Source organism: Arvicanthis niloticus, chromosome 10 (genome assembly GCF_011762505.2).
Source record: "Arvicanthis niloticus isolate mArvNil1 chromosome 10, mArvNil1.pat.X, whole genome shotgun sequence".
In the NCBI taxonomy this organism is placed as follows: domain Eukaryota; kingdom Metazoa; phylum Chordata; class Mammalia; order Rodentia; family Muridae; genus Arvicanthis; species Arvicanthis niloticus.
In genome coordinates this window covers 64496195-64522247 of record NC_047667.1, presented here as the reverse complement: position 1 = coordinate 64522247, position 26053 = coordinate 64496195, and the positions used below count along the sequence as shown (strand labels likewise).

The 26053-nt window shown below is 47.1% G+C and overlaps 1 long non-coding RNA gene across 1 annotated transcript in view; it reads right to left on the bottom strand.

The window, feature by feature from the left end:
* Window positions 1-2594: 2594 nt before the first annotated feature.
* Window positions 2595-26053, bottom strand: part of LOC143443739 (uncharacterized) — a 33481-nt gene continuing 10022 nt past the window's right edge. Inside the window, exon 2 of the long non-coding RNA XR_013113000.1 lies at window positions 2595-8635. This is a non-coding gene — a long non-coding RNA (uncharacterized LOC143443739). The remainder of the gene's footprint in view (window positions 8636-26053) is intronic.

The following is a 26053-nucleotide window of genomic DNA, read 5'->3' as shown; positions in this document are numbered from 1 at the left end:
GGAACATGTGGCCATTGTGGACAATTGGAAACATACAGAAAAGACAAAATTAAGTTGAGCTTAAGTCCCATTCCAAGAGCTGTGGCTCACATAGAATGTGACCCCGAATTCCTCCATTCAGTTGATGAATAACTCGATGAGGATCTATGCACACATATTTAAGCCAGCTCAGCACTCAGCCTCTGGCCCCAGAGGACAGCTGGAGCACAGAATCATAGTGGGCTGCTCAGCGCCCAGGCCTCCAGGAGGTCAGGACCCGACCTCTCTGCCTGCCTCTAATCCTCAGCTTGGCCTGAAGCAGATCTCTGCACGCGATGCCCATGCTTAGCTGCTCCCAGTCCGCATACATGGGGCAGCTTGTTGTGTGGGGTGATTGTGTCAGAAGGAAAACCTGCAGGCACGCTGGGTAATGAATTAGGCCTTTGTGTGAAAGCCACTCCACTATGACCCAACTTCTGGTAACCCACTCTAAAAGCCGAGTAATGACCAGGAGCGGTTAGTGACACTGGAACTGAGTACACAGCACCGGTGGCATTAACCAGTGCTTTCCACCCCCCTTCTTCCCCTCTTTAATTGGGCTCTCTTGATTCCTTCCAAACCTAAGACAGTAGCTTGTGACTCTCCCACTGAATTTCCCGAAAATCTTAAAAGTCAGAACGCCTGTGATTTTTCTGGGTACATATTCTGTGCCAGTCTCTGTGCAGAAAGTCTATGTAATCTTCATCTTGGTGAGACAGATGAAAGTGTTGCTCAGTGATCTTCTCGGACCCCACTGTTACCGAGGGGTGGACGCTGAGCCCAGGATCTAGCTTCAGAGACCATGCACTTTACCTTACATTGTTGTTTTGTGTGTGTGTGTGTGTTCTTTTGACCTTGAAACAAGGTCTCTTGTGTGTCTCTGGCTGGCATTAAACTCTGTGTAGTCCAGGCTGCTGATGGTGTACCTTCTAATCTTCCTGCCTTCCCCTCTTGAGTGCAGAGATCGCAGGCACACACTGCCACACCCAGTCTAAGGGGTGCTACTGGCCAAACCTGGGGCCTCTCATCATTTCCCTGTCTCAGAAGCAATGGGACTATAACTTCCTCAGCTGTGGTCATCGCTGTTCCCTCACCCACCTGTCTATCAAGTCTTTCCTGCTCAGCGGTTAGCACTTACTTTCCTCGTCTTCTCACTGGCTTTGTAGTTTCATGATTAGTAGGCAGAGTGGGATTTGGGAAGACCTGTGGCTTTCGGGTAACCGAATCCACGGATGAAGACAGTCCTTTCCCTCGATGGCGTGGTTGTTGGCAGGGCTCACCTGTGCACTGTGCATAGCTGGCAGCTGGGCTAGGGATGTGAGGGAGCCTCGTTGGCATCTGGTGATTGCTGTTGTCTGGGAAGTCTCAGTTCTTCTCATTGCCTCCCGCCCCCATCTTCCTTCAACCTTGACAGCTTGTTTAAGGGATGCTTTCAGGGCAACATGACAAGAGTCAAACACAACACCACATCCAATAAATTCTACTGCTAAAAGCAGTGCATTTCAGATTGAAGACTTTCCTCGGATGGAGGTATGGAGAAGTTGGACTGTAAAGGGACGTGTGCAACATAGGGGGTTTCTGCAGCTTCCCGACACAGAAAGCCCATGAGAGAGCTACAGAAGCCAACCCCAGGAAAATCAGCTAAATTTGACGTCTCCCTGTGCTCTTACCCTTCATAGACTAGAGTCTGTGTCCTGAACACTAATGTCATTTTAGAATCTTGCTAACTGGGGCTGGAGAGATGGCTCGATGAATCAGAGCACTGGCCGCTCTTGCAGAGGACCCAGGTTCAGCTCCCAGCATCTGTACTGTCCATAATTCGAGTTACAGTGCACCTGATGCCCTTTTCTGACCTCTTCATTCGGCAGGCATGCATTTGGAGCACATTCATACACACAGGCAAATATCCAGCCACATAAGATAAAAATAAATAAATGCTTAGAGTTGTTTTAACCAAATCCCCTAGTCCTGGGCAATGGTATCTGTACATGCCACAAGACTGTGTTGGGAACAATGTAGAGGACACTGATGTTCATCAAAGAGTTGGAACTAGTGAAACTTGGGTTAGTAACTCTATACCATGGATAAATATACTCCCACCCTCAATTTCTTTACTTATAAAATATGGCTTTGTGACCTCAAATCAACACAGTGTCTCAGCACAGGTAAATTACCAATAGATAGTACCACTACTAGGTGATTTCTGTTTAACTCCTGGGGACAAAACTTGAGAAAAAGATTCTGAACAGTTCTTTTGGGACTGCAGTGAGAGTTGAGTGAATTACAGACAGAGCCACCAGAAGAGTGGCTGACACAGTGCACAGCCCGTGCCTGTGTGCATGAGGCTTGGCGAGGGCTGAAACATGAGCCCCCAGGACTCTGTCCAGGCTGCCAGCTGCCGGGGAGTCTGCTTCCCATGAGGGAAGCCAGCAGTAGACAAACAGCCAGAGCAAACAGCCAATGCATTGCGCTCAGTAGCCTTTCTGGCCTCTCCCTCATGCTGGTGGCCAGCTCTCAGATGCCCACATCTCTCGTTCCCTGATACTGCATGGAACATAAGACAGGTGAGCATGGACTTAAAATATATTTCATATTGTTTAAAGATTTATTAATTCTTTTTTTATGAGTACACTGTAGCTGTCTTCAGACTCACCAGAAGAGGGCACCAGATCCCATTACAGATGGTTGTAAGCCACCACGTGGTTGCTGGGAATTGAACTCAAGACCTCTGAAGAGCAGTCAGTGCTCTTAACTGCTGAGCCACCTCTCCAGTCCATATTTCATATTTTTAACTATGCACGTGTGTAGGTTTGTGCTGGTGCCCATGGAGGCCAGACAGGTCAGATCCCTGTGGATCTGGATTTAGAGGTGGTTGTGAGCAACCTGAAATGTGTGCTGGGAGTCGCACTTGGGTCCCCTGGAATAGCAGTCTGGTAGTTTAAGTGAGAAATGTCCTCTGCAGATTCCCATGTTTGATCACAGGTGTTGGTGCTATCTGGGGAGGTTCTGGAACTTTTAGCTGGTTGAGCCTGACTGGAGGAAGTAGCCTGAGGGTGAGCTTTGATGTTTTACTTTGATGTTTGGTAAGCTTGGCCCCTCTTCCTGTTCTCTGAGATTTCTGTGTGGTCAGCAGCTTCCTGCTCCTGCTGCCGTGCCTCTGTTCTATCCCAAAAGAACCAGATGCCACAACAAACCCAGCTTCCATGAGCCCTGAGTTCTTTGGCCAGGATCTCTTACCACAGCAACAGGAGAGTGGCCAATATGAGCAGCCCTTTCTCCCTGGTACAGCCTTAGCATGTACTTGTCCAGTTCGCCGCTTTCATTAATTTTCAGAGAGGTCTTCCTCCAAACTCCTGGTTAAGCATCACATTTCTAGGGCCCTCCTTCTTGTAAGGTGCGGTTTTCTAGTGCAGTTTGGGTTTAAAAGTAACATTGAAATAGGATTACAATTAGAACAGCGAGATGCTGTAGGATGTGAGAAAAATCCAGATGTTTTCTTCTGTCTGCTACAGGAGGGAGCCTCACAGAAAGTGGCATGCTACTCCATGGAATGTGCTCAGGGCTTTTGGCTTGCAGTGGAGTGAGCCAGCTTTCACCTAGCCCGTCTTATGTCCATTTAAAGTATATGTCTGCTTCTTAATTCCCCTTCCACCGCACCCAGACCACACGGGGAAAGCTCGGGCTTGCTTGGAAAGCTGCAGGTATTTCTGAAGGGATGGCTGGCTCTTCCTTTGGGTGCTTCCCATGATGGTTCTTCTTAGTGGTGGCATCTATGACTAATTCTTCAGGCTACAGCTTTTCTCACGAAGATGGTGGTGTATAATTTTTAAGAGAAAAGAACAACCCCAGAAGAACTGTAGCATCCAACTAGATCTTTCTCTAGTTTAATTAAAAAAAAATTTTTTTTTGACATCTTCTGACTCAAAGGCAGAACAAGAAGTTTCCCTCAGGCTCTGAAATAACCATTGGCTGGCCCATCCCACCGAGGGCAAGCTCAAGCCTCTTGGGATACAAGGTAGCAACAAAAAGATAATTCAGGACCCCACGTGTCTGATGTGAAATGTAAACAAACTCACTTTCTCCCTAGCTGGCCGGGTTTCCCCTCCTCCTGTCTGGCCTATGCTTGTCTGGCCTCAGGTGGGGAGGGAGGGAGTCAGAGCCAGGATGGCTGAGGGAGCAGGCACAGGCCTGAAGGGTATCCTCATGCTTCTCCTGTGGGATGCTGGTCTGATGAAACCACCTTTCTCTTAGCCCATTTATCACTGAGCCTCGAAACAGCTCAGCTGAAGTGGCCGAGGCATTCCTAGTTCACAGTGTCCCCTGCTGAGTTCTGGAGAATGGGGAAGGCCACAGGTGGACTGATCATAGCTGTTTGTTTGGAGTTGGTTACAGAAGAGGGTGTGGGGTCACAGAGAGGTCACAGGAAGAGGATTTCTGCCTCAGGCCCTGGTAAACAGTACTGGGGATTGGGGCGTGTGTGGGTAGGACATGGCTTGGTGGCAGATAATTAGGGTTCAAATCCTGGCTTTGGGGAACCTCCGACAGATTTCTTAATCTCTGTAGGCTCTTTGTCCCTCCTCTGTGGAGTGAAGATAATGCCTGTAATTTGGGAGGTCTGTGGCTTTGAGCAGAAGGCCAGCCAGCACACAGCAAGTGCCCCCGTTGGCTTTGCCAATTCCAGCCAGCACCATCAGCCTTTTTGGCTCACTGACTGCTTTCTTTCAGCTTCTGTCCTCACCTCCTGATCAACCCCCCACCCCCACCCCCATGCTGTTTCTTTTGAAAGGTGGATGACAGCTAATTCTCAGCTAGCACACCCGCTGGTACTCCTGTCCCGACTTTGACAACGTAGAAGCTGAGGCAAAGTGGGTCATTTCTTCAAGGCTCAAGCTGTGGCACTACTAGGCTTTGAGCTTGGGTCGGAATCTAAATTCAGTCTCCAGCAGCTCACATGGTAAGCCCATGGTCCTGGGCCAGCTGTCACCAAGGGAGACCTGGATGTGCCCACGTGTTCCTGTCACCAAACTCTTCCCAAGCATTTTCTCCCTGGCCTCTGGACAGCTGCCAACGGGAAAGGCAGAAGACATCTTTTAGAGGATGCAGAGACTGCAGTGAGGCCTTGAGCTGTTGCTGACTGTCCTTGCTCTGTAACAGGCTCCATGCAGGTCCTGAAGCTATAAGACATCCAATGGACGAGCTCCTACTAAGCTGCCTCATCTCGCCCATGCACACTCTCCAAGCATAAAGGCTCTGTCTTGTTTTCCTGAGTCTCCTTCAATCACAACAGGGCCCATCCCTCAATAACATCTGACTGACTGACTGACTGACTGACTGACAGCCTCTCCTTCAATCACAACAGGGCCCATCCCTCAATAACATCTGACTGACTGACTGACTGACTGACTGACTGACTGACAGCCAGGTCAGAAGACAAAGGTCCCAGTGAACACAGCAGGACTGTGCTGGGCTGCAGAAGCCGAAAGGAACTGGCCCCTGCCTCCTGTGGAGAGCTAGGTTGGGCTGCTAGGGTGGAGAGCTAGGGTTGGCTGGTGAGAACAAACTAGCAAAGGTGTGAATCCAGTGGAAGTCGGCTGTCAACCAGGAAGAACCTCATGGGACTGTTCAGACAAAGGAGCTAGAAACTGGGGTTGTTCTGCTTGGCTCCAACCAAATCCCACTATATCTGAAGGCACCAACTCTGCCAAGGTGTGGTGCCTCTCAGACTACTTAAACAGACTACTTAGGAGGACCGACCCTATGTGGGAAATGTTCTGGCTCCTCCCTGCCTGCCCTTTCAGCAGGAAAAGCCTGGCCTCACCAGGAAGGATATGGAGGACAAGGTGATTAAAAGGATGGGAAGGAGACTGATGTGGGAACGAGAGCGGAGGCATCTCAAGTATTTAGCCAGAGGAGGAAGGAATGAGGGGCAGGCCAGTCAACCATCTCTTCCTGCATTGTAACAAGACATGCACCCTTCTTCTTCTGAGCCTGGGCTCTCTCCTCCTCCCTCATCTCTATCCTCCACCTGTGTGCTCTGCTCCCTTCCCACGTTACTTTATCACTGTTAGGCACCTCCTGCAGGCCACATACTTTGCCAGGCTATACAGACAATGGGCCCAAGTGGGAGGAAAGGTCTGTACCCAGTTGGCTATACTCCAAAGCCATGGCACTGTGGGTCCTGTGCAGCACATGGGGGACAGACAGGCTGAAGCATCTAGAGTCACCCAGCCTGCTCAATGAGAGGGAATTGGCAATGGTGGTTAAGCAATGGTGGGTGGACAAGCTTTGCTGAAACAAAATCAGAGAGTTGTGCAATACAGTGTGGGCAGAGAGCGTGGGCAGAACCAGAACCTAGCTCTCCCTGTGTTCAGGATTTCGCAGGTAACAAGTGACATGTACCAATCAGCCACAGAGTGCTTGCCTGGCCACACAGAACCCTAGCTTCTCAATTCCTAGTGATGCGATAGAACCAGGCATGATGCCACAGGCCTGCAATCCCCGATGGGGAGGTGGGGGCAGGAGGATGGGGAGTTCAAAGTTATCTTCAACTATATGAGTTCAAGGCCAGCCTGGGCTACAGGAAAACCTGTCTCAAACAAACAAAATACCGCCATCATCAACAACGAAACCAAATCCAGGGTGCTTCTTGGTCAAAGAAACCAGACATTCTTGATTGAGAGTGATTTTGCCCCAGAAGACATTGGGCACTAGTGATAGGACTCTCCTTGTTCTAACCTGGGGTGAGGTTCTGCTCCTTTCCCCTCTGACACAGGCGCAGGCAGCCAGCCTGCCCTGCTCTGTCTGTGGCTGACTGCCGTGCTGTGTAGTGCAGACTGGAATGGCTCATTTCACAGGTCAGGACTGGAGAGACAGGGGAAAATCCCCGAGAGAGAGAGGATGCTCTGGCAGGGAGATGGAGTCTACCTGAGTGATAGTGAGTGAGATGAACTCTAGCTCACTGGGACACGGCTTAGGAATGAACCCAGAAGGTCTTTCTATATGGTGTGGTGCTGATGGTCAGTGTCTGGATGGGAGGAGTCAAACCCTGAGGAGCCAGGGACCCAGCTAGGCACGGGTTGCTTGCATTGCTGAGAAATGTCTCTGTGCTTTATTATTATTTATTTTGGTAATGGTTTTTGACCAACCCATTCTGAGCACATCAGAATGTCCTCCCTGTGAGGATCAAGCCTTTTCTCTGTTTGTTTACTGCCAGGTATCCAGTGCTTGGCACATAACATGTGTTCAGTTAAACTTTTGAATGAGGGTTGGAGAGCTGGCTCACAGGTCCTGAGCTCTGTTCGTAGCTCACAACTGTCTCTAACTCCTGTTCAAAGGGATCTGATTCCCTCTTCTGCTCTTTGTGGACACCAGGTACATGTAATGCATACAACTGCATATATGCAGGCAAAAACTCATACACATAAAATAAGAATAAATACGTATTTTTAATGTGTTAAGTGAGGACCCACTGAGATGACTTGCAACCAAGAATGTCGAACTGAGTTCAATTTCTGGAACTCACATACAAGAAGAGACCTTGGATTTTACAAGTTGTCCCCTCTTTCTCCCCCAACCTGTCCCTCTCCCTTCCTCCCCCCATCACACGCACGTGTGTGTGCGCACATACACACACACTCAACTAATGTAAATTTAAAAATGAAATTGACCCCCCTCTCCAGCCGAGGGTTCAGGCACTGGGGTCACAGGCTACGGCAACGGCCCCTCCTCTAAATCATCAACAAGACAGATGTTTCCCTATTAAAATATGCAGTATTTTTTTTTTGTTATTCATACTCGTCATTTTGAAATTGCTTTGGGGAAGATTTGTAGAGTTTCGTCCTCACAAACAACCATTCCTGAAAACTGTCTAGCACAATGGAGGGGTCAGGGCAGTGTGATGCAACGGGGCAGCCATCAGCAGCCAAATGGAATTGGAGCCACTTGACGGGACATGGCACAAGCAAAGGGCTCGCTGCCTCCAGGAACCACCACCCAGCTCTGTGGGAGTGCAGTGCAAGCCGAGGCCACACAGCTGGCAGGGCTTCAGTCACTGCCTGTTTGCCTGAGGAAGCCCATTCATCATAGCACTGGCCACCAGGGCCTGATGACACAAGGGAGCAAAGACCCAGCCAGAGAGCAAATGCCGAAGGAGCCCCTGGCAACAAATGTGAGGAACTACACAAGGTAGAAGCATGGATCCAAGCCCAGCTGGGCTTACCCAGCAATTCTGTGTTAGCGGGGCTGGGTGGTCAATGGCAGGTGCAAGGGCTGTTTATGCCTGGAGTAGTGGCCCATGAGGCTTCAACGGAAGCTGGGGCTCATGGTTTGGGTTAGGTAGAGCAAAGTTATCAGTCAAATGCTTGGGAGGTCTTAGCAGAGCTGCAAGCTGCCAGTGTCAAGGCTGCTGGGGCCAAGGACGGCTCTAACTTCCTCCCTAGGCTGTGGCAGTAGTCATGTCTGACAAGAATTATAAAAAGCCATATAGAGGTGTCACAATAGTACATTAGTCCCAGCACTTGGGATGCAGAGTCCTGGAGATATCTGTGAGTTCAAGGCCAGCCTGCTCTATATGGCAAGTTCCAGCCCAGGCAAGGCTACATAGTGAAATCCAGTCTTCCTAAAAAAAAAAAATAATAATAATAATAAATAAAAAGCAGCTATGTGGTAGGCTGAATGGTTACTCGATGAGTAAACGCCCTCACTGTGTAAGCATAAGGACCTGAGTTCAGATATCCAACATTTAAATTAAAAGCCAGGCTTACAGCTAACAGATGAACACTTGCCACTAACCCTGACAACTTGAGTTAACTGCTGGAGCCCACATGAAAGAGATAACTGACTCCTTGTTCTCTGACCTCCACATGCATGATAGCACATGTGCTCCCGCATAGACAGACAGACAGACAGACAGACAGACAGACAGACGCTAGCTAGACTTGGTCCCATACCCTGTAACTTTGGGAATGACAGACAGAAGGTCTCTAGGGAATAAGGCAAAGAGGATTTCCTCCTCTGGCCTTCACACACACACACACACACACACACACACCACACATCCATGCACATGCACACACACACATGCACACATACATACACACACATACACACAATGTACACACAAATGCGCACACACACACACACACACACACACACACACCGCTATGCTGCACCTTGCAGGGCATGGGCTTTCATACACAGCTTCGGGGAGGCCCAGGGATGCACAAACCATGTGGTGTCTGAGCAATTATGTCAGATAGGTAAATTCACAATCATTTCATAATCAGGTGGTTTTCTACTACTTGTAAAATTCTTTCATATAAATGTAATCCTTAAGTAAAAGCAAAAATTAAGTATTATTATTCTAAGTTTTCAGAGGCTCGGGAGAGGCTAGGTGAGTTCTCCCAAGTTGTCCCTTTGGCCCATACCACCAGCAGGCTCTGAGGCCAGGCCTCTGTGGTGTCTGCTATTAAACACAGCTATTCCTCTTTAGTCTCCGCTCCCTTCACTTCTGAAATCAGCTCTGGAGTCCGCCCGTGTTGCTGCTTCCAAACACCCTCTCCTGACAAGTCCAAGCAGTTCTTGTTTCTGAAGGAGGCAGCCTAGGTTATAGAACCTGTCAAAGCTAATTGATGTTCTGGGGTTGGTCTGGACAACTGCCCAAGCTGCTGTTACTCCACAGGGAGGTGGGAGACTGGGTGCCTTGTCTCCCACACCTGCCCTGATGACCTGTGACCCTGAGTGAGGCAGATATTGCAAGTCTGATGTGTGTGAGCTCTCCGCGGACCCTCCCCCAGGTGCTCACAGATGGAAGAATGAACCTTGGTACCTTGAAAGAGCTTTCCCTACCTCTCTGTGAAGTCTGAATGTTGGGAATAAAACAGAAGGAAGATAGCTCTAGTCTATAAAAAGATGAAGATACTTTCTTTTAATTGACAGCTCACATACCACATATTACCAATTAATTTCATATCCACTCCAAATTTACTCCTTATAGTTTAAACAGCCCCATGAGCTGTTATTATCTAAACTTATTTGTGCATGTAGATATATGCATTACACACACACACATACACACGCACAACAAAGTAATTTTAATGCAGAAAACTATAGTTAGAAGTACACAGAGCACATAGATAGCTTGTCTGGTGTCATAGGCTGGGACTTAGCAAAGCAGAACAAAGACTTTATCTGTTAAGTCCAAGTCTTCCCAGATGGCAACAGCTTTCCATAGATAAGAAGTTATTTAACAGTAAATACAAAGGTTGATTACAACCAGGGCCTTTGAATGGGAATCTTTTCTAAATTCCTGTAAAATTATTACTCATCTCTTCTCCAAAAGTCGGAGATGCAGGACAGCAGCATTTAAGTGGCACCACAGCCCATGAGTAAACAGCACAGCACACAGATGGAACGAAGCCACTGTTTGCCATTAGGCCCATGGGTGCTCAGGACGTGGACTTCCAGACCCTCCCTCCAGGCTGGCATTGCTTCGATGAACACTGCCTGGCAACACTGGGACTTGGGACTTGATGCCAGTGGAACTGAGAAGCGAATGTGAATCACTGTCCCCATCTTCAAGGAGAAGGTGGGACTTGTCGTGAAATCTTGAGCAGTAACAGACAACAGAGTGCCGGGCTGAGGATACATCTACAGAGTGCTTGTCAGCGCGCTCAGGATCCCAGGCTCAGTCCCTAGAGCCACGCCAAACCAGACACGAGAGCACTTTTATCCCAGCATCCCCCGGGGCAGAAATAGGAGGAATATAAATTTAAGGTCATTTCTGGCTATATAGAAAGCTTCAGACTAGCCTGGGCTACATGAGATTGTCTCACAATCAAGAAAATGGTCCAGAATAAAAACAGATGCCCATTTACTTGGTACAACGGTCAGAGAGGCTCCACAGAGAAGGCAGCTCCAGAGAGCGATAGCATCTGAAGGTCAGACAGAGTGTTTCCAACTTGGTGAAGGATGAAGGCCCAAGCATCCAGTAGATGCAGGGGATGTTCAATCCCCACGCACCCACCTTCCCAGAGATACACTGAGCGTGCCGCACCAGGGCCACTGTATAAGCCAGGGCTAAAACAGCACAGCCTTTGTACCTGCTTCCTCTTTTGAAATGACCCGCCCGCCCCTCGGTTCCTTGTCCTCCTGTCTCCTGTACCCCATCTACCTTTTAAACACTTTGCTGGCAGTCATTCTGCCTCATTTCCTCTCTGACACTGCCTCTGGCCCCCTGCAGGGATTTGTCCTTCTTATGACACTGGGTAAGTGGCATAAGGACAGACCTGGGTACCAGGGTTCTCCTGAGGAACCAAGCTGATGATATGTGAACTGGGCTGGCTTACTCTGTATGCTGTGGGCACTCCGATGGTCCTGTCGCTGTCAGGAGGCTGAGACTCAGGAGCTGCTCAGTCCACAAGGCTCCTACCACAGCAGTCTCAGCCTGGTGCTGGAGGCTGGAGGACTCCTGGAGAGCCTCTAGTCTTCAGTCCCTATCTGAAGGCTGAAGAGGCCTTTGGTGAAGGAATATAGACAGCAGCAGTATGACCAAGCTCCCAAACAGGGTGGGTGAGCTCTCCAGCAATATTCAAAGGAAACTGGGTCAAACAAACAAACAAACAGAAGCTATCTCTCAAACCTCCTTGTATCTGAGCAGAGTTGCCAGAGGAAGGTACACTCCACATTTAGGAGGAGTCTTCCGATTTCAATTAACTTGACCGAGGAAATCCCCACTGATAAATCAATCATCTTGCCTGTTACTTGACTCCAAACCCTGGCCATCACAACAGGGAGCCTGCATCCTCATGGAATCTTTTGACCTTTTGTCAAAAGATGGAAATACTCACTGACTGGCTGGCTCTGCACAAAGCCCTGCCATAGGCTCTCCTGGGGTCAGCTCTATCATAACCAGTAGTAACTGACCAGATCTTGTAATTCTTCTTTCATGAACGATTGCAGGATTGTTTGCATTCCATATTATAATAAAAGAACATACATACATACACACATATAATAAAGGATAGAGATGACATCTTATATGTCTTAGCCTTATTTCCATCAACTCTGTGAGGCTGAGGCCTGAAGGGTCAGTAGGAGTTAGTTCAGGGCAGGTAGCAATGCCTACAGCACAGCCCTGGTGGGACCTGGAGAAAGGATGGAAGTCTGGGGTACACAAGTTAACAAAGCTAATGGGAGGCTACCAGGATCTAGAAAGGAAGTGGGGACAGGGAAGCCAGATCTCAGAATGAAGAACTGTTTGCTGAGCACTGTGAAACTTACTAGAACCTTCCATTTGAGCCAGGTACACTGTGAGAGTTTTGCTTTTTAAATAAAGAGGTCCCAAGGGAACAGAGAGGGCGGGAAAAGCAAGACAGGAAACTGGGAGACCAGGCTGTGGCAGGGACTGAGATGGATATGGAGCTGGGCAAAGGGGCCATCTATGATATGAGAACTCAGGACCCTGATACAAGAAGATTGTCACTAGTGTGAGGCCGGCCTGGGCTACATACATAGTGAGTTCCAGGCCAACAAGACCCACAAGAGAAAGACAATCTCAAACAAAGACAAACTAACACACTAGCAACAACAAAATAATAATTTTTTAAAAACGAGGAGCCAGGTGGAGCCTCACTGAGATGAGGTAATCTGGGGAAAGAGGCACATGGCAGAGAGAAGGAGTCATGACTTACTCCCAAGGATTACGGCAGATATGGGCTGCCATAGACACGTTTCGGAGGGCTAGGTTATATGATCTGCAGAAATAGATACCGACCAAACTAGCACAGATCTAGATAAAAAACCCTTCCCAACTAACACAAAAGCATGTTAATTATGAACACCTCATAAACAAGATGATGGTGTCTGTCCAGCTTTACATGTGCTCTGGGGAGGTGAGCTCTGGTCCTCCTGCTTGGCAGCTGGTACTTTCCCTGCAGAGCCGTCTCTCCATCTTTAGCCACAGGGTCTTCTGTTAATTCTAAAGACTTTTTACTTTGTGTATATATGTGTGTTTGTATGTGTGTGCGTGCATATGTGTGTTCATGCATGTGCGTGTGTCTGTGTGGTGTGTGTATGTGTGCAGGCATGCATGTGTGTGCCTGGATGTGTGTAAGTGTGAGTGCTCATGCATGTTGGTATGTGTGTGTGATGTGTTTTGTGCACGTGTTGGTATCTGTGTGTTGTGTGCGTATGTGTGTGTTGGTATGTGCATGCATGTGAGCATGTAAGAGTTGTGTGTATATGTGTGTATTGGTATGTGTGCATGTGTGTATGTGTAGGTATGTATAAGTATGTGAATGCATGTGTGTATGTGTGTGTACATGTGTGTTCGAGTGTGTTGGCATGTGCATGTGAGTCTGGGGCCTATGGAGGTCAGAGGCTTCATATTTCCCCTAGAGACCCAGGAGAAGAGCAGCTCCAGCCATGGAGTAGCCATGGGTAGAAAGCTTACAAGAGATCAAGAGTCCCGAGGGACCTCTTGACACTGGGATGAGGGACAGGTTGGGTAGAGGGAAAGACCTGAGACCAGGAAGGCAGCCTAAAGGAGACTTTCCCAACTGGTTGGGAAGAAAAACTGAGATTGTATCTTTGAAAGTATGTTGTAATCTCAAAAGCTAAATACCAATTTCCAGGGACATATCTATCACCCACAGGCAAACTTAAAACTGAAGAGTCCCCCTGGCCTTTGAGGAGTGGGAAGGTGACTGTCCTGTCCAGCAGGGCATTAAACAGGTGACCTGTCACTACAGTCTCTTTGGCACTGTTTGAACTATTTGGTAATGTTTCTTAAATTCTGTAAATCTTAATCAGGCATGGCAGCACATTGTTTAATCCTAGCACATGGGAGACAGATGCAGGAGGATCTCTGTAAGTTCAAGGTCAGCTTGGCCTAGAGTGAGTTCCAGACCAGCCAAGGTAGAGTAAGACCCTGTTTCAAAAATAAAAACAATGGGTTTTAAACATCTATAAATCCACATGAACCAACTGTCACACACTCACTCATTAGCACCAGTGACAGGAAAGTGAGTATGATTTCTGGAGTTTTCTGTCCAGGGAGAACCAGAGGAAGAAAGGTGGCAGTGGATCTCAGTGACTTTATTCACAAGTACAGAGGGGCGTATGCAATACAGCTGTTCAGCAGTGGGAAGTGCTGTGCCAGCCAAACTTGCCAGAGACCAAGTGGGTGTCAGGACTGATGGATGAGCCGAATGACAGTAAACATGACACACTTCCCAAGTGAGGACAAGCTTAGATGTGAGGTCTTAGTGACAATTGGCTCAGAGACAGAGGCTCCCTGGTATGAGAAGAAATGCGTCCTGTGTGTGTGTTCACATGTGTGCATGTATGTGGGCATAAGTGTGTGCATGTGTGTGCATATGTGTGTAAGTGATTCCCACCCATCTTGAGAGAGGCCAGGCTCTGGGGAACAGTTGTCGCACAGCACTAAATAGCCATGTGCAGAAGCATGTGATCGGTCTCAGTGATCTTGGGCCAGAGAAGAACTCTAAAGACTCAAGACACCTTAGGTGAAACAGATTCCAAACCACTCTTGAGAAAAAGGAAGGTGTATGTACAAACTCTCAGGAACCTCTTAAGCTCTGAGCTACTGTTCTCATTGCTATGATAAAGTATCCGGCAAAAGTGACCTGTGGCAGGGTAGGCTTGTTTTAGTTCGGTCTGCAAGTCCACAGCGCTCTATGGCATCCAGAGGGTGAGGTGTCTTATCACACTGCGGCTGCTCTCAGGAGGCAGAAAGATGAATGCTCGTGTGCAGCCAGCTTCCTCCTTTTCCTTTTTTATTTATTTTCACAAGAAAGTCAGACTGGGAAGATGCCAGAGTAAATGTCTGAGATTATCTGGCTGCCGGATAACAGAGGTAGGTTGAACCTTTAGCCAGAAATCTAAAGCCTGGCCAGCCCCACTTTCTCCTGACTCCATCTTATCAAGCATCCTCTGGCCAGAGTGTAATGCAGCTTCATTTATTAATACTGAGTGAACACAAGAAACAGCGAGTGAGCACCAGGCTCTGTGCTGCACCACTGTGCTATGCCGTTCATTAGTGAGCTCCCTGGCAGGGATTCTGGGGCCAATGATGAAGCAAGGGGACTGGGAACAACAGTGTTTTCATTTTCTTTAAAGTGTGGTTCGTATCTGCAATCCCAGCACTCAAGAGGTCGAGGCAGGGGTGTTTTCTTAGGTTTGAGGCTGGCCTGGGCTACACAGCAAAACTTAGCTCAAAGAAAACAAAAAAGAAATTAAAAAAATTCTACTTTATTATTGTTTGATTCAGATATCTGAAGCCAATTCAAGTAAATAATTAGTATGAGAAGTCAGGGCAGTTAGCCAGGTGTGGTGGCACACGCCCTTAATATCAGCACTCAGGAGGCAGCGGCAGGTGGAGTCCTGAGTTCGAGGCCAGCCTGGTCTGTAGAATGCTTCCAGGACAGCCAGGGTTACAGAGAGAAACCCTGTCTCAGAAAGAGAGGAAAAAAGAGGGATTGGGGGCGGGGTCAGGGCAAGAATTCGGCCAGTCCTCAGAAAAACAAGCCTACTTCAGACCTTCTGTCTCCTCTCCTTTCTCCCTGCCGGCAACAAAAACTCCTGCAGGGCTCACTGTAACAACAGCTCCATCCTCAGAGTTACTGGCTGGGAAGGTCTGGGGACAGTTGATAATAACCTTAGACTACAGCGTGGTAGGGAAGGCATATCCAAGTGCAAGCTCCCCTTCCACCGAGAGCCTGTCTGGTGCACCAAAGCCGGAGCATCACCATCTTCCTGTCAGAAAGAGACACCCCATGCGCATGCAGCAGAAGACAAGGCCCTGGCATAGATAAGGCTGCTGAGGCCATTACTGGAGTGACCCTCCTCAGACCACCCTCTGAGAACTGGGAATTCCTTGTGGTTCTCCAATGTTAGGTCTGGTGTCTGAGTACAAAACCACAGTTAAGAAGGGTTTTCGCCTCTTTGGGCCACTGTCCAGAAGGGCTCCTCTATTCCAGAGAGCAAGCAAGGACTCTGGGGAAGTCCTTCATACACACACATTCAAACACTCATGTACCTGGCAGACTAAGCTGAAGTGTGAATCAGAGGCCTCTGCAGGATATGGGAGGCAGTGAGGATGGGCCCAGCCATGTGTTAGGTGGCTCCAAAGGTTAGCAGAGAATTCTGAGAGACAGTGTACAGAGAATGGTCTGTAATGTGCTGGGGGGAATCTCACATTCCTCAATAAGCTCTCCTCAGACTAAAAAGAGCAGACATCAAGTACCTCATGTCCAGCCCAACATAATCTTCTCTAGATGCCTGTGATATAGCATAAGTACTGTTAAACCCACCGACCTTGTCATAGATGCGAAGAAGGATGTGTCTATTTAATAGAGTTTTCCTTGGACAGTGGTGTAGATCTGACCACCTTAATATGTAAATACAATGTCCAGATAAGACACTCGAAGAGCTGGAGATACAGAACCAGTCACACTCCAGCTTAGTCTGCCATGTACGAGTGTTTGAACATGTATGTATGCAGCATGTTCATGTACATGTATGTTGTTTATTAGAGTTGGAAGAATGAACCACTTTGTTGGGTGGCTTTTTGGACATTAATCTCATGAATGATTTTTATTTTCTTACTTTTATTTTTCTAACTGTCTTAGTTTTCCAACATAGTAAACTTGTCCTTTACAGCCACAGGAAGACATCTTACCTGCTTATAAAGACACATCAGTCTCTTCCTTGACACCATCACCAGGGACAGGACAGAGCTCAACTCATCCTGTTCTGGCAATCCTCTCCTGTCTGTCTCACAGGTAAATTTCTAAGACTTTCCATCTGTGAGCTCCTGAGGTTGGCTTTGCCACTCAACAACAACTTTGGTGTTCATGAAAGAGAAGACACCCAGTGGAGTCTACTTTGAAGACCTCAGGAGGGTCCTACTTTAGCCACACCCAGAACATGTGGAACATGCACACTGCAGCCCTGTCTTCACAACATTCTCCCATCATCCAGGACCCTAGCACCTCTAAATTTCTGAACAGCCCTCTGAACTTTCTGATTTCTACCATGGCCCCGGCTCTGCCTTGAAGTGCTGCCTGTGTAGAGACAGCCCTGAGATCCCCTCAGCGTTTCTATAGTCTTAAAGGCTGTTTACCATCTAACCTGGGACTCAATGACATAACTGAGGGCTCTGATATCATTTTTAATATATTTTTATTTACATGTATTTCCAGTTGTATCTGGGAAGGAACTGAACATAGGTGGTTGTTTTAAAATTTTAGACTTGGTAAAAGGAAATCACATTTAAAAAAAAAAAAAAAAGAAAAAAAAGACTGCCAAAGACCAAAACAATGCAGTTTCTATTTTAAAAGTAACCCTTGGGCTGCCCTTTTTTGGCTAGTCATGACAAGGTATCTCTTATTCTCCCCTTTCACTGTTTGAAAGACTTTTGAAATCTAGGGAAGATTTCTTTTCTCCAAGTCCATTTTCAAAGTAAGCTCTGTACTTTTAAAGGTGACACAAATTTAGTAACCAGAAACTGGTCTTGGCTTGAAACGTCTCTCAGTTCTCATAAACACTCCACCACTAGTTCCCTTCTCGATGATGAAGTCTATTGATTGGCTCAGATCAGCTTGTGACCCAGCAATGCTATTAGACATTGGCTATAAAGCATTGTCTCATGAATTTTTCATTGGCTAGAGTGTCTGGAGACCTGGGCAGCAGCCTCTCAGAGTGCTCACTCTCCCTCCTCCCCCTCCTCCTCCCTGTGTCACAGGGCTGATGATGCCACCCTGCAGGGCCACATTATTGGATCAGAATGATTACAGCCTGATTTTTCTGAGCACAATCCAATTTCCTTTGCTTGTGTGATGGGCTTACGAGTAGTCACGTGCTTTTTGCTGGGGATGGCATCACAGGATTACCCACAGATACAGTAAGCTTAGGTCATTTCCCGTTAAGTGTGTTCTTCGTGAGACTAAGACAATGTGTCACTCCACTAGCCTCCTCCTGGTCCTTCAGACTCTCCAGGAGATAGAGTGCTCCTGGCAGCTGGACCATTGTCAGGCACTCGCAAACACCACCTCACAGTTCCCATAACAGCACAGAGAAGGAACATCAGCCCTTCTATGATGGTGAAAAGCAAGACTTGAAGTAGCCAAGTGTTCCCAGACACTTGTACTGTAGCTGGTCCAGCATACAGTGAGACAGCTGAGAAGAACCCCCAGAATCCCCTCCTCAACAGGTAGCAGCAGGAAACCCCGAGACCCACTTTCCTTTAACAAAACAGGGAAGACTTTCCTCAGAGCATTTCAAATCTCCAGATTTGGACAACATGAAATAATTCAAGTCATCCTTTCACAGAAATGGTACTTTCTTCTCAGTAGGTAATTGTGTTGAAATAAAGTTCAAGCACCAATTGTTTTTAATTTTTAAAAATTTATTTACTCCTGTGTGTATATCTGTGTGCCTGTGTATGTGTGTGTGAGCATGTGTGTGTGTGTGTGTGTGTGTAAAGATACACATGTGGAGGCCAGAGGACAACTTGTGGGAGTTGGTTCTCTCCTTCTACCACGTGGGACCCAAGGGGGCTGACACTGTCAGGGACACTAGGGACAAATGTCTTTCCCACTAAGCCATCATACTATCCCTCAAGCAACAATTTTTAAGGAAAAAACAAATGTTTAGAGGCAGGGTAAAGTGGTGGTGACCAAAGGAATGAAGAACTGGGCTGTGTGTGTGCATGGCCTTGTCTCTTGTTGTGGACTTTTTTTCTGGTTCTGTTTCCTCCATAATACATGGAGAAACCAGGAGAAAACCCATCAACAGAGAGAGGGAGTTTTGGTCTCTACACTGTGGCTGGCTATTGCGAGATAGTTTATTGTACACTCAAAGGAGAAAGAAAAAAGCCACAGGATCAGGAAGTCCATGCTATAAATAAGGCAAGAATTCTTCCTGGTTTCTGTCCCTACTAAAGGAATGGAGACCTCCTGGGAACTGTGGCTCATGTGTGCTATGTTCCCTCCATCTTGTCCACAGCTGACACCCGAGTCCAACAATGAGGGTGGAAGAAATCATCTTTATATCCACAGTGCTTACAACATAGCTTGGCCATGATACAATCTAGTGGAGAACAGAAACAAGCAGGTCTCCAAGTCCCGACTGCAGAGGCAGAAGAGTGCAGATGTTGGAGTGCCTAAGACTGAGTTGGCTTTGTTTCTGGATGTTGGGCTTTTACTTAGAACTTTCTTCTGAGTTTATGAGCTAAAATTTCCAAAGGAACATAGAGAATCTAGAAGAACTCACCATTAGCCAACAAGTCAGAGCAGGCAGTGTGGTGTAGACTGTGACTGTGACCAGCCCTTCACTGGCGCAGATACAATGTGCTATAGACTGTGACTGACCAGCCCTTCACTGGACTGCTTCTCATTTCTAGAGGGAAGCTGTGGGTGTGCCCCTTACCCAGACATGAGGTCGACAGGATCCTTTGCCACTCTGCCAAATGCTGCACCATCCCCACAATTTCCAAGCCCACGGGTTTTCCTGAAACTTTGTATTAGCAAACCTCTAATCGGAGACGTACAATTCCTGCCTTAAACTGGAACCCTGTGCTGCCATAGATGACAACAGCTCCCCTAAGTCCTCCGCTGTCTACAGCTATGACCTCCAGACGTAGTAAACATCTTCTCTTTGCTATTTAACCTGAGGGAATAACCCACTGTAAAACACTGTAAAGCTGCTGATAACCACTCCCTTATTATGCTTTTGAATTCTCATTTTCCCTGTGTCCTTTTTTCAAATGCCCACACTATGCTGGGTCTCCCTCTCTGTCTCTCTCTATATCTCTGCTCTCTGTCTCTGTCTCCTGCTTGTGGATCAAATGAAAGCTCTCAGCTACTGCTCCAGTGTCATATTGTCTGCCGGCATGCAACTATGCTCCCCACCATGTGATGGTCATGCACTCACCCTCTGAAACTGTGAAACCCCAATGAAATGTTTTCTTTTCTAAATTACCTTGGTCGTGGTGTCTCTTCACAGCAATAGAACAGTAAGACAAAGACAAAACGTGGAAAAGATCTTGGAGACTACTTGGTCTAACCACAATATTAAACTTGAACTGGTGATGCCCTGTGTGGTGGCATGCACCTTTAATTCCAGCACTCAGGGGGCAGAGACAGGTGGATCTCTGTGAGGTCTAGGCCAGCCTGGTCTACAGAGCAAATTCTAAGACAGCCAGAGCTATACAGAGAAACCCTGTCTCAAAAAAAAAAAAAAAAAAAAAAAAAAAAAAAAAAAAAAAAAAAAGTGGCTTGTTAGGAAAGAAGAAAGGAAGGAAGGATGGAGGGAGGGAGGGAGGGAGGGAAGGAGGGAGGATGAAGGCCTAGGGGGTTGGAGAGATGGCTCACTGAATAAGATCACTTGCTGTTCTTCCAGAATCAAGCTCAGTCCTAGGACCTGTACGGTGACTTGGAATCACCTGTAACCCCAGCTCAGGAAGCTGGCACCCTCTCTGGACTCCACACCACCTGGATTCATTAGCATGCACCCCCACATTATTAACAACAAAAATCTTTTTTAAAAAAGGTCTAGTGTCAAGTGGGACTAAGAACCTCAAGGTTTGGTTAGTTTCCTTAAACTACGTGGAACAGAGCTTGAGTCACTCGTGTCTTTGACCTCATGCCTAGTCTCATGACCTTGATGACATCAGATTACAAGGATCTGGGAAGGCTGTATGCATCCTCCTGATCACAGGGAAAGGTCCTTCGCACGAAGACTAGGGATTGTGAAATTCTATTTCACTATTTTGGTTGGAAATGTTTTTCCTAACCACTGGTGTGCTGGTGACATCCCCAGTATTTCACACCAAGGGTGGCTCCCTCTGTGGGTCAATGAATAGCTTCCAGGATCCCCTCTATAACTTCATTCTCTCCCAAGGCCTCTGCATCGAAGGCAGTTAGTTATTCCAAGGCCACGGGAAGGAGTCCCCACGCTCTGTGCTATCTCTAAGCGTGCCCCACAGTTGAAGGCTCACATTGCCCCACTCTGGCTCACGCAGGCCAACTTCAAACTCCACTGAGGGCTCCAGGTGGGAGCTGTTCCAGGTGCTGCTAGGTAAAGATCTTCACCTAGCTCCACCCACTGTCCCGTTTCTCCTACCCAGACTACACACAGTGCCTGACATCAAACAAAGGTCACTGCTGCTGTGAACCAGCAGAGTACATCTGTCTCTGTGCTTTTGTTACATATATGATGTCTCCCATCTGCCAATCCCTGCCTGCTCCAACTAATGTTCTAGGAGGGCACCATGGTGTGTGTGTTTATTTATTGACTAACTGATTGGGCATACGTCTGGAGGTCAGAGGATAACCTGCAGGAGTCATTCTCTCCTTCCACCTGTGGGTCCAGGGACTAACTCGGATCATCAGCCTTGGCAGCAAGTGTCTTACCTACTGAGTCATCTTTCCAGTCTCCACTCACATCTAGTGACTAGCTATTGAGTATAGAATACACCATGGGAAGTTGCATAACACACAGATCTGACACTTGCATGTGGTGTGAATACTTTACCTGGCTATTTACTTAATGGTGAGTGTCTCTAAAGAAGCATGGTACACCCCTCTCTTCTGCTTGCTAAATTTCTACTGCCTTTCTCTTACACTTGGTCCTGCTTAATCTGAATTAAGCTCCTACCTTCTCTCCAACAAAAGCTAGTGCTAACTTGCCCGTGTTACCTGCAGGAGTGCTCTTCCTGATCATACCAGTGCAGCTGTTGACTGCACTCCTCAGACCCTTGCCTTTGCAGTGATCTCAAATAGTTTGCTTTCATCGTTAACCTGCTCTGTGAGTTCATCTTCTACACCTCCTTCTGGATGTCTCAAATACTCTAATTCAGTTGACACCTCCATAAAGTGGCTCCCAGGCTTTCATCCTTTGTCAAATTACCTAGAGTTCTACTTGCATATTCTCCCTTTTCCTGGATAATCCACCTCAACTCTCAAATACATCTAAATGAATGTGTGACTTGTAACTGTCATCTCAGCACTTGGGAGGCTGAGGCAGGAGTTTAAGGAAACCTTATGTTTAGGAAAGTTTATGTCATTGTGGGCCACACAATGACATAATAGGACCCTCAAAGACAAAGGGATCAAAAAGGGGGTAAGGGATAAAGAAAGGGAAAGAAAGGGTGAGTATGGGCTGCCAAGATGGTTCAGCAGGTGAAGGCCCTTGCAGCCAAGCCTGATGCCCTGAATTTGATCTCTGGGTCCCACATGGTGGAAGGAGAGGACCAACTCCATCAAGTTGTCCCCTAACTATGGCACATGCACAGACCCATGTACACATGCACACAATAAATAATAAATAAATATAACTTATACAAAGAGAAAGAAACAATCTTGTCCCCCAAACATCTCCTCCTAACGTTCCTATTAGTATTTACATATTTTGAATGTGTTTGTGTATGTATGAAGTGTGTGTGTATGGTGTTTGTGTATGTATGAAGTGTGTATGTATGGTGTATTATGAGGTGTGTGTGTATGGTGTGTGTTTGTGTATGTATGAAGTGTGTGTGTATGGTGTGTGTTTGGTGTATGTATGAGGTGTGTGTGTATGGTGTGTGTTTGGTGTATGTATGAGGTGTGTGTGTATGGTGTGTGTTTGGTGTATGTATGAAGTGTGTGTGTATGGTGTGTGTTTGGTGTATGTATGAATGGAGGCCAGAGGTCAGCATAAGGCTGTCTTCCTCAACACCTTATTTTTGAGACAAGTTCTTTCACCTAAGCTGGATTTCACTGGTTTTGCTTAGAGTAGCTGAGCAGCAGCCCCAGGATTCTCACCTGTAACCCCTAGTACTGGGATTTCAGATGCATGCTGCTGTTTCAGCCTTTATTTGGGGATTGGGAATCCAAATGCAAGTCCTTGTCCTTATGTGGTGAGTCTTTCACTGACTGAACCATCACCCAGCCTTCTTATTAATATTTATTAAAGAAAGCATGCCATTAACATTGAAATGTAAATGTCTAAATGGAACCATCTCTCACTCTGCTGTCTCTCAGAATCCTACATCTAAAAGCCAACAAATGACAGACTCAATATGTGTTCACTAAATGCCTTTTGTGCCATACCTCAGAAATATGGTGTGAAAAAGATGAAGATATAGAAAGGGAGAGAGGAAGAGAAGGAGAGACAGAGGGAGGGGGGGAGAGAGGGAGGGAGGAGAGGGGAAAAGAAAGAAGTGTCTTAGTTTCGTTTCTATCCCTCTGACAAAGTACCTGGCAAAAGCAACTCAGGGAAAGGAGGGAGAGAGGGAGGGAGGGAGGGTATGGTACTTTGAATGACACCAGCCTCATGAGCTCAGGTGTTTGTACACTTGGTCCCCAGTTGATAGTGCTGTTTGGGGAGGTCTAGGAGGTGTGGCTCTGTTTCAGGGAGTGTCACTCAAGTGAGGCTTTCAGGTTTCACATCCATGCACCATCCCATTTGCTCTGTCTGCATTCTGTTTGCTGTCTGGGATGTAAGCTCTCAGCTGTTCCTACTGCCATGCCTACTGCCATGATTCTGTGCCATGATGGGCTCATATCCCTCTGAAACAATAAGCCCAAATAAACTTTCTTCAGTACACTGCTTTGGCTGCGGTGTTTCATCACAACAGAAAATAAGCTAAAACAGAGTGTACACTTTGGCTCCCAGTTTGAGGGTACAACCCGTGACAGCGGGGAAGGCAGCAAGAGCTGAGGTGACTGGTTCTATTTCCTTCATGGTCAGGAAACAGATGAGAGGCGGTACTCAGCCTGCCTTCTTCCTTTAATTGATTTGGAAAACCTAGTTCATGGGATGGTGCTGCCCAAATCTAGAGGTTCCTCCCTCCACAGTTAAATCTGTTTAGGGGTACCCTCATAGACTTTCTCAGAGATGTCTCCTAGGTGATTCTGGATTCTGTCAAGTTGACAGTATTAGTTATCACAACTCCACATCTTGCCAACCTGACACCCAATATATCATTTTGAAACCATAAACTTGTATTCCTATATGGCCATTTCACAATGAAAAATGTATTCAGTCCAACTTCAAAAGGTACCAAAGTCTTTAATAGTCACAATACTGTTCAGTCCAATGTCCCTTCTGAGAATCAAGATCCATTCTTCCTGTGAACTTCCAGGCCATCAAAAGACAAATTATACAGTCCCAACATGCAACTGAACAGAGTAAACACTCCAGTTACAAAAGGGAGGAGTGAGAGCACAGCAAGGGAAGATTAGGCCAGACACCAGCAGGAAGACACCAAATCCTGCAGCTCTGTTCAGCTATCTAGAGACTGTGATAGAATCACCTAAGTTCCAAAGGGCGGACAGCCTCACCCATCCACCTCTGCCACCTGTAGTATATATGGCTTCTCCCTACGTCAGCTCTACTCTACCTACAGACTTCCTCAGCATATGCCCCCTGGCTCTGATGTCTCCAGCATCCCGGGGTCTCTACTGTAATGGAGGCATTTCCATCAAACTTCCTGCAGTGGCCTCTCAGGGCTCCTTCCACAGACTCTGACACTGCTATACCTTGCCTGTCCTCAGCAGTTCTCTGGAACCAAGATTATATGAAACTTAAATCCTGTATGCTTTATGCTTATAAAACCAGTGCGATGTAGACAGCACTGCTGGATCTGCTGTCAGCTTTGGGATGGAGCCTGGACCCTGTACCACAGCTGTACTGGCTTCTGTATACCTTTAGGGATGATCTTAGTGAAATGTTTCTGCCGCTAGCTGCTTTCAAGCAGGAAAGCTCTCCACACTACTCTCAGGTTAGGCTGTCTCTTTTCAAATGAATTTGCAATGTCAGAAGAGAGCCTTGGATGGGTTGGATTCTTCCCTTGGGGCACCTTTCTGTTGTCCCAGTATCTTCACTTGTCTTGTCTGTAACCTTAAACTCCCTCTTTGTGTGAGGCTTGTGTATGTGTACATGTGCGTGTGTGTTCATGAGCTTGTGCGTGTGTGCATGTGTGTGTGTGCATGTGTGTATTCATGAGTTGTATTTGTGTGTGCATTCTTTCATGGGTTTGTGTTTGTGTGCATGCATGTGTATGTTCCTAAGTTTGTGTGTGTGTGTGAGTGTGCAGCCAGATGTCAACCTCAAGTGTTTTCCATTATTACCCTCCTTATTTTTGAGGCAAGGTCTCTCTCCCTGAACCTAGCCTCTCCTCTTCCCTGTAGCTGGCCAGTGAACCTCCAGGATCTTCCTGTCCCTACCCACTCCCCCAGCACTGGGGCTACAAGCCTGGCTTTTATGTGGTTACAAGGGATCAAAACTCAGGGCTTCTTGCACAAGCACTTTACCCACTGAGCTTTCTGTCCAGTCCCTTCCCCACACTCTTTGCCTTATCAAACAACATCTATTTCCTCTTTTTTTCTTCAACTGTTGTTTGCTCTCTGTCACTCTAGACCTGAAACAGACACAGGACAGTCACGTCCTCCTGTGTACCTACAACTCCAGCACAGCTCTCCTAAAACCTTGTTCTCCTTTCTTCCACATTCCAGTTCTCCTTAGTCTACCTGTCTAGTAGTTTAAAATGCCAGTCAGAATGTAAGTCACCATGTATGGGAGATGAAGAATCCAACACTGTATAAGAAGCTCTGCTCTGTTATATTTGGGGCTCTCTCAGAGGAGCTTCAGTGTTCCTGTTCCCAGGAAGCCGACAACATAGCAGCCCCAAGGACCTGTTATCACAGACAGTCACTATGTATACACTAAATGAACACTGTCAGGAATAGTCTTCTATACTTTTTTCAAGCATTCATATTTTTTCCTAAAAGAAAAATGATAAAGTCTTTGAAAGGTTTCTGGCCAGCTCAAGTGTGGAGGGCCTGGCTCTGGCAGGCCCTTCCCTTCCCTCATTCCCTCTGCCTTGCTAAAAAACCATTAGGTTACACCCCTAAAGCTAGCCACCAAGGTCTATTCCCTTATTTGGCCACTTCCTTCTCCTGAGGCTGACCTAGGCCCAGCTATCAAAGTATTGAAGTCCACCAATCAAAAGCCCCTTTTGGCTCACCTAATT